The 7658-nt window shown below is 39.8% G+C and overlaps 1 long non-coding RNA gene across 1 annotated transcript; it reads left to right on the top strand.

Annotated features, from left to right (window-relative positions):
• Positions 1–2975: 2975 nt before the first annotated feature.
• On the top strand, positions 2976–4928 carry LOC307202080. The gene is made up of 3 exons (XR_013832810.1): positions 2976–3117; positions 4362–4488; positions 4879–4928. It is a non-coding gene; the product is annotated as an uncharacterized lncRNA (long non-coding RNA).
• The last annotated feature ends 2730 nt before the right edge of the window (positions 4929–7658 follow it).

The following is a 7658-nucleotide window of genomic DNA, read 5'->3' as shown; positions in this document are numbered from 1 at the left end:
CGCTCCTAGCAGGGGGCGTTGCCCCCTGCCTCCAGCTCACCTGGCTGCCCTCTTCCAAATATATCTGCAGCCGAATACTTTGAACTTGGTTTTCCACTTTTGAATAATTGTTATTTCCACTCAGTTAATGACTATTAGAATAATATTATATCACCAAATACACCACCTCTCCAGTCTCGCTTGCTATAAATAATCAGGGAGTTGGTTCTTTCAGAGTAGGATTTGGCCATATAAGAAAGCAAAATGAAATATAATAATAAAGAAGGCTGAACACCCCCCCCCCCTTTCAGTTCCAACATACCAAGTCTACATAGATGTTTATCCTTTTTCCGTTCAAATCCTTTTTAGCACCTCAGTGGATGAATTAATTAGCAGAGTAGTTTCTCCCCCTTCCCTCAGATCATGTTCAAAACTTAAATCCAGTTTTTCATCTTAAGAACTGGAAGCTTGCTGCTAAATGGAGGCGACTTAGGAGAGTTATCAAGAAACAATCCAGGCTTTACATCCACCCCCCCCCAGCCCCCCTTCCTTCTGAATTTGGGACCAGGTGTTGGGCGATCTGCGGATGAGCTGCCACTCCCCAGCCTGAGGAGTGAAGGGAGCCTGATTACTGCCACACAGTGGTGATGGAATTCAGCAATCCTCCATCGCAGCTTGCCGGAAGCTCCTCCCCCAAATGCTCCCCTATTCTTGGATACAATCAATATGTACAAGAATGAAGCTGTGATGATGCCATAATAATAATAAATATCAACAGAAAACATTGAGCAAGGTTATCTGTGTTGTCCTATGTAAGCTGGGGTTGGTGCTCTCCCTAAACTTGGTAAACCTGGGATATAGATTCAATATATATTCAATATTTTAGTGTGCGTGCGTGCACGTGTTTATATATAAATGTTTTTGGGATATCATGATTTCTTGTTTCCACTTGGAAACGTTTGGCTTTTGCTTTTTCCAGATTTCATACGGTTCATTTGAACCAGCCATAAATTATGGAACCAAGTTCTCTTCCTTTTACCGTACATGATCCACCTCCACTTTGGAGTTTTGCTGAGTCATCCACTTAATATATTAACATGAGCGATGATAAATGCTCCTCTCTTCTTGGAGACAATCAATGCGTACAAGTATAAAGCTGTGATGATGCCATAATAATAACAATAAATATCTACAGAAACCAAAAGCAAAATTATATCTGTTTTTCTATAGAATTTGGTACATTTGGGATATATATTGAGAGAGTGTGTGTGTGTGTGTCTTTAATTACATTTTTTTTGGAATATCATGAGTTCTTTTTTGCACTTGGAAACGTCTGGCTTTTGCTTTCTCCAGATTTCATATGGTTCATTTGAACCAGCCATAAATTATGGAACCAAGTTCCCTTCCTTTTACCGCATGGTCCCCAATGAAGACCTTCAGTATCAGGGAATTATCCAGTTACTTCTGCATTTCAGATGGAAATGGGTTGGGCTCATGACTCCAGCTAATGAAGCTGGAGAACGTTTCTTGCAGAACATTGAGCCAATGCTTTTCAAGAATGGAATCTGTTCAGCATTCACAGAGAGAATTAAACTCAATATACATTATAAAACTAACTTACTAAATATGGTGGACATAAAGCTTTTGTTGCCAACTTTCAGAAACAGCAAAAGCAAGTCAGTTCTTGTATATGGAGAAAGTAGATTTAGTTTATGGTTGGCAAATGCTTTTATCGTAATGGAGTTTTCTCAGCTACTATTTCCTCAAAAGAAGTCACGTGAAGGAAAAGTATGGATCACAACTACCCAAATTGATTTCATATTATATAGCCTGCAAAAAAAATTTAATGTTAATATACGAATGCTCCATGGTGCTATATCCTTTGCAATTCAAGTCAAGGAGATTCACAACTTTAAAGACTTTCTTCAGAGTGTATATCCTCATTGGACAGAGACAGATGGTTTTATTCAAGATTTCTGGGAAGATGCATTCAGTTGTTCACTTTCAAATTCCACTCTCTCAAAAACTGTGTGTACTGGAGAGGAGATGCTGGAGAGCCTCCCTGCACCATATTTTGAAATGAGCATGACTGGCCACAGCTACAGTGTTTATAATGCTGTCTATGCTTTGGCACATGCCTTAAATAGCATGCACTTGGCTGGAGCCATCCGCAACAGAAGAGGTGCTAAGGGAAAACTCTCTCCTCAGTATGCAGATCCTTGGCAGGTATTGTTCCCTCTCAAAAAGCATTCACTGCATTGGTACATTTTTTGAGTAGGCATTTACTTATCAGTAAAGAAATAAAAGAATAAAACTTAAGAAATTAAAAAATAAACCTTTAGAAATTTTTATCAGAGATGGGAATTAGAATATTTCCTATAATGATACTGCACACACTTTAGGTGACACAGGCTTTCACAAGCAACAGACGTCCAAAAACTACATGTAACTGAAGCTGTGCCAACCACATCCCTCCGCTATTCTCTCTGTCTCTCTTACCTGTCCAGTTACCCAGTGGTGTAAGGTTGGGGGCCCGGGGCCCGGGGCCAATTTACATAATTCTGAGGGAGCACAAACAGAACCCCCACACCAGGCACTGGCCTCTGCATTTGAGTGGCTGCCACTGCTTGGGCATGTCCTGGAAGACCCCATCTTTCCCTGTCTACCCACTGCCAGGGGTTTCTGGCACCCTGAACCCAAACCTATACTCACTGGTAGGTCCCCAGAAGAGCCTAGCAACTGTGTGATCACTGTCTCTAGACCCTGCTTTTCTCCCTCCTCCTCTCCATTGCGGACTGAAGTGTTCAACTTCTAGAGGAAAAGGAATTAATTCTGTCTAGGAAAGCTATTCAACAATCTTAATCGGACTATTCAAATGTTTTATAGACCTTTTTATGCTCTTCCTCTTAGCTCAACTCATTCCTGCAGAGAATCTCATTCAACAACAGTGCTGGGGATGAAATTACATTAAATGAATATGGAGAGTTAGCAGCTGGCCTTGATATTACAAACTTGGTCACTTTCCCAAATAGATCATACATCAGAGTCAAAGTGGGAAGGCTGGATCCTCAGGCCCCTCCAGGCAAAGAGCTCACCATTAATGAGGACCAAATCAAATGGCACAGAGACTTCACTCAGGTATGGAAAAAATGGCACAGTCCCTGGTTTTCCACAGAATGGGATGTAACAAAGCATTCCATGCATTAATAATTTTGAAATTTATAGCTTATTTTTCATATATAGTTTTCATATCTAGATGGATAGTGGTTTATGGAGAGATACTCTTTTTGAAAGAGTGACTTTTCCTGTATGTTTGCACCTTCAGCCTCTGAGGCTGTGCTTGTTGGCCTTCAATTTTGCTTTTCTTTGTACATAGTATTACATTTCATGTGATACTGACATTCTCTTTTTATTTACTGCATGTAAATAAGCCATCCAGGATCAAATATTGTCCTTTAAGAATTGCTGTAAGGTCTATCAGTACAAAAACAAATGAGCCACAATACCAAAATGAGCAACATGCGCAGAAGACATCTCCCACTAAGAAGGAGCAATGGCTATCAGAGAGTCCAGCATCATCCAGCATTCTTGTTTATGAAATCCATGAAGCAGTTCTCCAGTTAGTGGCTTTAGATTTAATACTAAGCTGGCTGTATCAGTATTTGGGTTGAGAATGAACTTCATAATTTTCTTGATTTTGTATGAAGCAAGTTCAGGATATAAACACCTAGGAGTGGTTGTAGCTGGTGAATAGGTCCAAGGTGGGTGGAGGACTCCTAGCTAGCACCAAAAAATACTTCAGACTCTAGTGATGAGTTAGAATCAAGGAGTGCTCCCAGATCTCTTGCTTCAAAGGGAATGCAACCCCTCACAGAACAAGGCAGGTGTAGGAACCACCCACCCAAAGCATTTCTCTGTGATAAGGATTCAGCCCCCATCCCATCCATGACTCACTCCAGACACCTGTCAAATAACTTCAGTACCTCCTTTCATTCTAATGAAATGGAAAGGTAGAACTGCATATCATCAGCATACAGATGATGCCATGTGCCAGATCTTATTATTCCTATAATCATCATCATCATCATCATCATCATCATCATCATCATCATATTATTCCTAAGAGTTTCATATAGATGATAAATACCATAGGAGGCAGAATGGGGCCTAACAGGACACCACAACCTAAAAGCCATGGGATAATTTGCATGTAGTGACCCTGCAGGTAGGAGCAGAACTACTATAATGGGTTACCTTAAATTCCTTGAGCCACCACAAAAGGAACAACATGTGAACTCCTGTTCAATCACCTGAAATTGGATATTTGAAAAATTCCCCCAAACAATATCTTAATATTAAACTTTTCCTATTTCTTTGGATAGGTGCCACCGCTTTCTCTATGTAATGCCAACTGCCATCCTGGTTACGGGAAGAAAAAGAAGGAGGGGAAGAAGTTTTGCTGCTATGATTGTGATCAATGTCCAGAAGGAATGATTTCAAATGAGAAAGGTGAGAGATGGAATCTTAAGATAATGCAGAACCTCTGGGATCTTGGCTATTTTGTTGACAATAAACTGCTGTAGGAGAGAAGGCTTAAAATAACAGATGTGTTCTTCTCATTGTTTATAGATAACATCAATACATTATAATCTTTAAAACACCTTGAAGATTTCTTTTTTACGTAGAAACTAATATATTTTACCTCCAACTTCTAGAAAATTTGGGTGGACTAGGTGTTTTCTTCTCTAAGAATTAGGTTGTATAACAAAAGCATTTGGGTTTGAAGGTCTTATACATTCTGACGTAGTAAACACTATGCTAAATGGATGAGTGATGAGGAAATTTATAAGAATACTTTTGATTACTTCAAATTGTCACACATTACTTGTGTATTTTCAGACATGGAAACATGTGTCAGTTGCCCAGCAGATCAGTATCCAAACAGCGGCCAGTATCTATGCATTCCTAAGATCCCAAACTTCCTAGCCCTTGATGAAACCTTGACCATTGTTTCAACTTTTTTTGCACTTTTATTCTCTCTGTTCACAATTCTGGTGCTTGGCATCTTCATTAAGCATCGCAATACAGCCATAGTAAAAGCCAATAACAGAAGCCTCACCTATGGTCTTCTTATCTCCCTCCTCCTGTGTTTCCTCTCTTCTTTGTTGTTCATTGGAAAACCTAATATGGTGACTTGCCTTCTCCGACAAACTGCTTTTGGCATTGTCTTCTCTGTGGCCCTCTCCAGCATCTTAGCCAAAACCATATTGGTGGTTTTGGCATTCATGGCTACCAAACCAGGATCCAATATGAGGAAATGGGTAGGCAAAGAACTGGCTTATTCCATTGTCTTTTCCTGCTCCATTGTTCAAGTAGGAATCTGTGTCCTCTGGCTGGCAACCTCTCCCCCATTCCCAGATGTGGACATGCACACAATGCCTGAAGAAATCATATTTCTATGTAATGAAGGGTCAGTCTCCATGTTCTATTGTGTTTTGGGCTACATGGGATTCCTGGCCACCATCAGCTTCACAGTGGCCTTCCTAGCCAGGAAATTGCCTGACACTTTCAACGAAGCCAAGTTCATCACCTTCAGCATGCTGGTCTTCTGCAGTGTTTGGCTCTCCTTCATTCCAACCTACCTGAGCACCAGAGGAAAATACATGGTGGCTGTGGAGATCTTCTCCATCTTTGCTTCTGGTGCTGGGTTACTGGTTTGCATTTTCACCCCTAAATGCTACATTATTGTGGTGAGGCCAGACCTGAACAACAAAGAGCAGCTAACCCAAAGAAAGATATAAATGACAGTGGAATCTGTGGTTCTGTTGGGTCTGAGAATACATGGACTTGCTGGCTGGTATCACTTTCCGAGTTCCTTCTCTGGATCTTTGTAGAGTTTGCTCCTTAACTGTTTTGTCTGCCAAAGATGTCCCAAAGTCAATGGGTACAGATTTTTCCTCAGGTTCTAATCCCAAAGCCTTTTTCACAAATGAGTAATGCTGTAAAGCAGTGGAGGTTTAGGTTCAAAATTTCTTTCTCCTAGGTGGGCTCCCTTCCTAGGTTTATGAGACCCATCTGCCCCTCATTTTCCTCTTCAGCACCTGCAGTAGCCACCTTTTTGAGCAATGGGCCCACTTTTGCTCTCAGCTGCTATATCCTCTCTTTGCATGCAGAGAAACTCCATAACTCACTGAAGATTTGAGGCCCATTGGCTGCCCTCACCTGGTTTAGGCAGTCAGTTGAATCTGTTTCATGGGATGTGGCTGCTGTTTCAAGCTGACAACATCTAGGAGCCACAGATGAGAACTGAGCGCAGGGTGGGCGTCAGTGGTAGACAAACTACCCCAGAAGGAGCACAACTTGTTTCCCACTAGAGTTACTAATCCTTCATACATCCCTGTCATACATCCATACACCCCTGTCATGTATTACTGTATATTTAAAGCAAATGGAATCTTAATAGCAAAACTCTCAGCCTTTTCATTTAGAAATGGTTAAGTTCTGTTTATGAATGTTGTACATATATGAATGTTAATAAAAAGTCTCTTATCAATTACTTCATGGAATCTGCAAATTCATCTTGAAGACGACACACGGTACTAGAAGCAAAAAACATTGTGAAATAGTTGAGGGCTCTACATTCTTTATCTCTCACCCACAAAGCAGCTGATGAATAGAAGGAGAAGTTTAAATCAGCCATTTCCCTTGATTTTTAAATAGTTTTAAAAAAGAAAAGTAGCATAGATATGCAACATTATCTGGAGGAAAACACATTGGATATTACTAACACTAATAGGACAAAACTTTTTTTCTGAATTATACTTCTAACCAGTTTGAAAGAGTGGTGGCAGAGAATATCTCAAGTAAGCCCATCTTTAAGAATACAGATGTGTTGTTTCTAAACTTGATAATAATAATAATAATATAATAATAATAATAATAATAATAATAATAATAATAATAATAATTTATTTATATCCCGCCCATCTGGCTGAGTTTCCCCAGCCACTCTGGGTGGCTTCCAATCAGGTGTTAAAAACAATACAGCATTAAATATTATAAACTTCAGTAAACAGAACAAAAAATTCCTTCCAGTAGTACCTTAAAGACCAACTAAGTTAGTTCTAGGTATGAGCTTTCGTGTGCATGCACACTTCTTCAGATACACTGAAACAGTGTATCTGAAGAAGTGTGCATGCACACGAAAGCTCATACCTAGAAGTAACTTAGTTGGTCTTTAAGGTGCTACTGGAAGGAATTTTTTGTTTTGACTATGGCAGACCAACACGGCTACCTGTCTGTTTCAGTAAACAGGGCTGCCTTCAGATGCCTTTTAAAGAGAAGATAGCTGCTTATTTCCTTCACATCTGAAGGGAGGGCATTCCACAGGGCAGGCGCCACCACCGAGAAGGCCCTCTGTCTGGTTCCCTGTAACCCTGATTCTAAACTCTATTTATGCTATTTCTTTTATAATATTTTTTATTAATTTTCAATTACCAGCCAATAATAACCTCATTATATCAATACTAAATTATAGTACTAATACTAATTATTCAAATACTGAATCATATAATTTAGGTGCTCCCCCAAACACTAGAAGTGCTGGTTTGATGATTTCCTTTATTTCTGCATTCCAGAATCATCTTAATTTCTATCATATTCCGGTCAAAATAATAATC

The sequence above is a fragment of the Podarcis cretensis genome, assembly GCF_951804945.1.
Source record: "Podarcis cretensis genome assembly, chromosome: 13".
In the NCBI taxonomy this organism is placed as follows: domain Eukaryota; kingdom Metazoa; phylum Chordata; class Lepidosauria; order Squamata; family Lacertidae; genus Podarcis; species Podarcis cretensis.
This window is presented reverse-complemented; position numbering and strand designations above follow the sequence as displayed.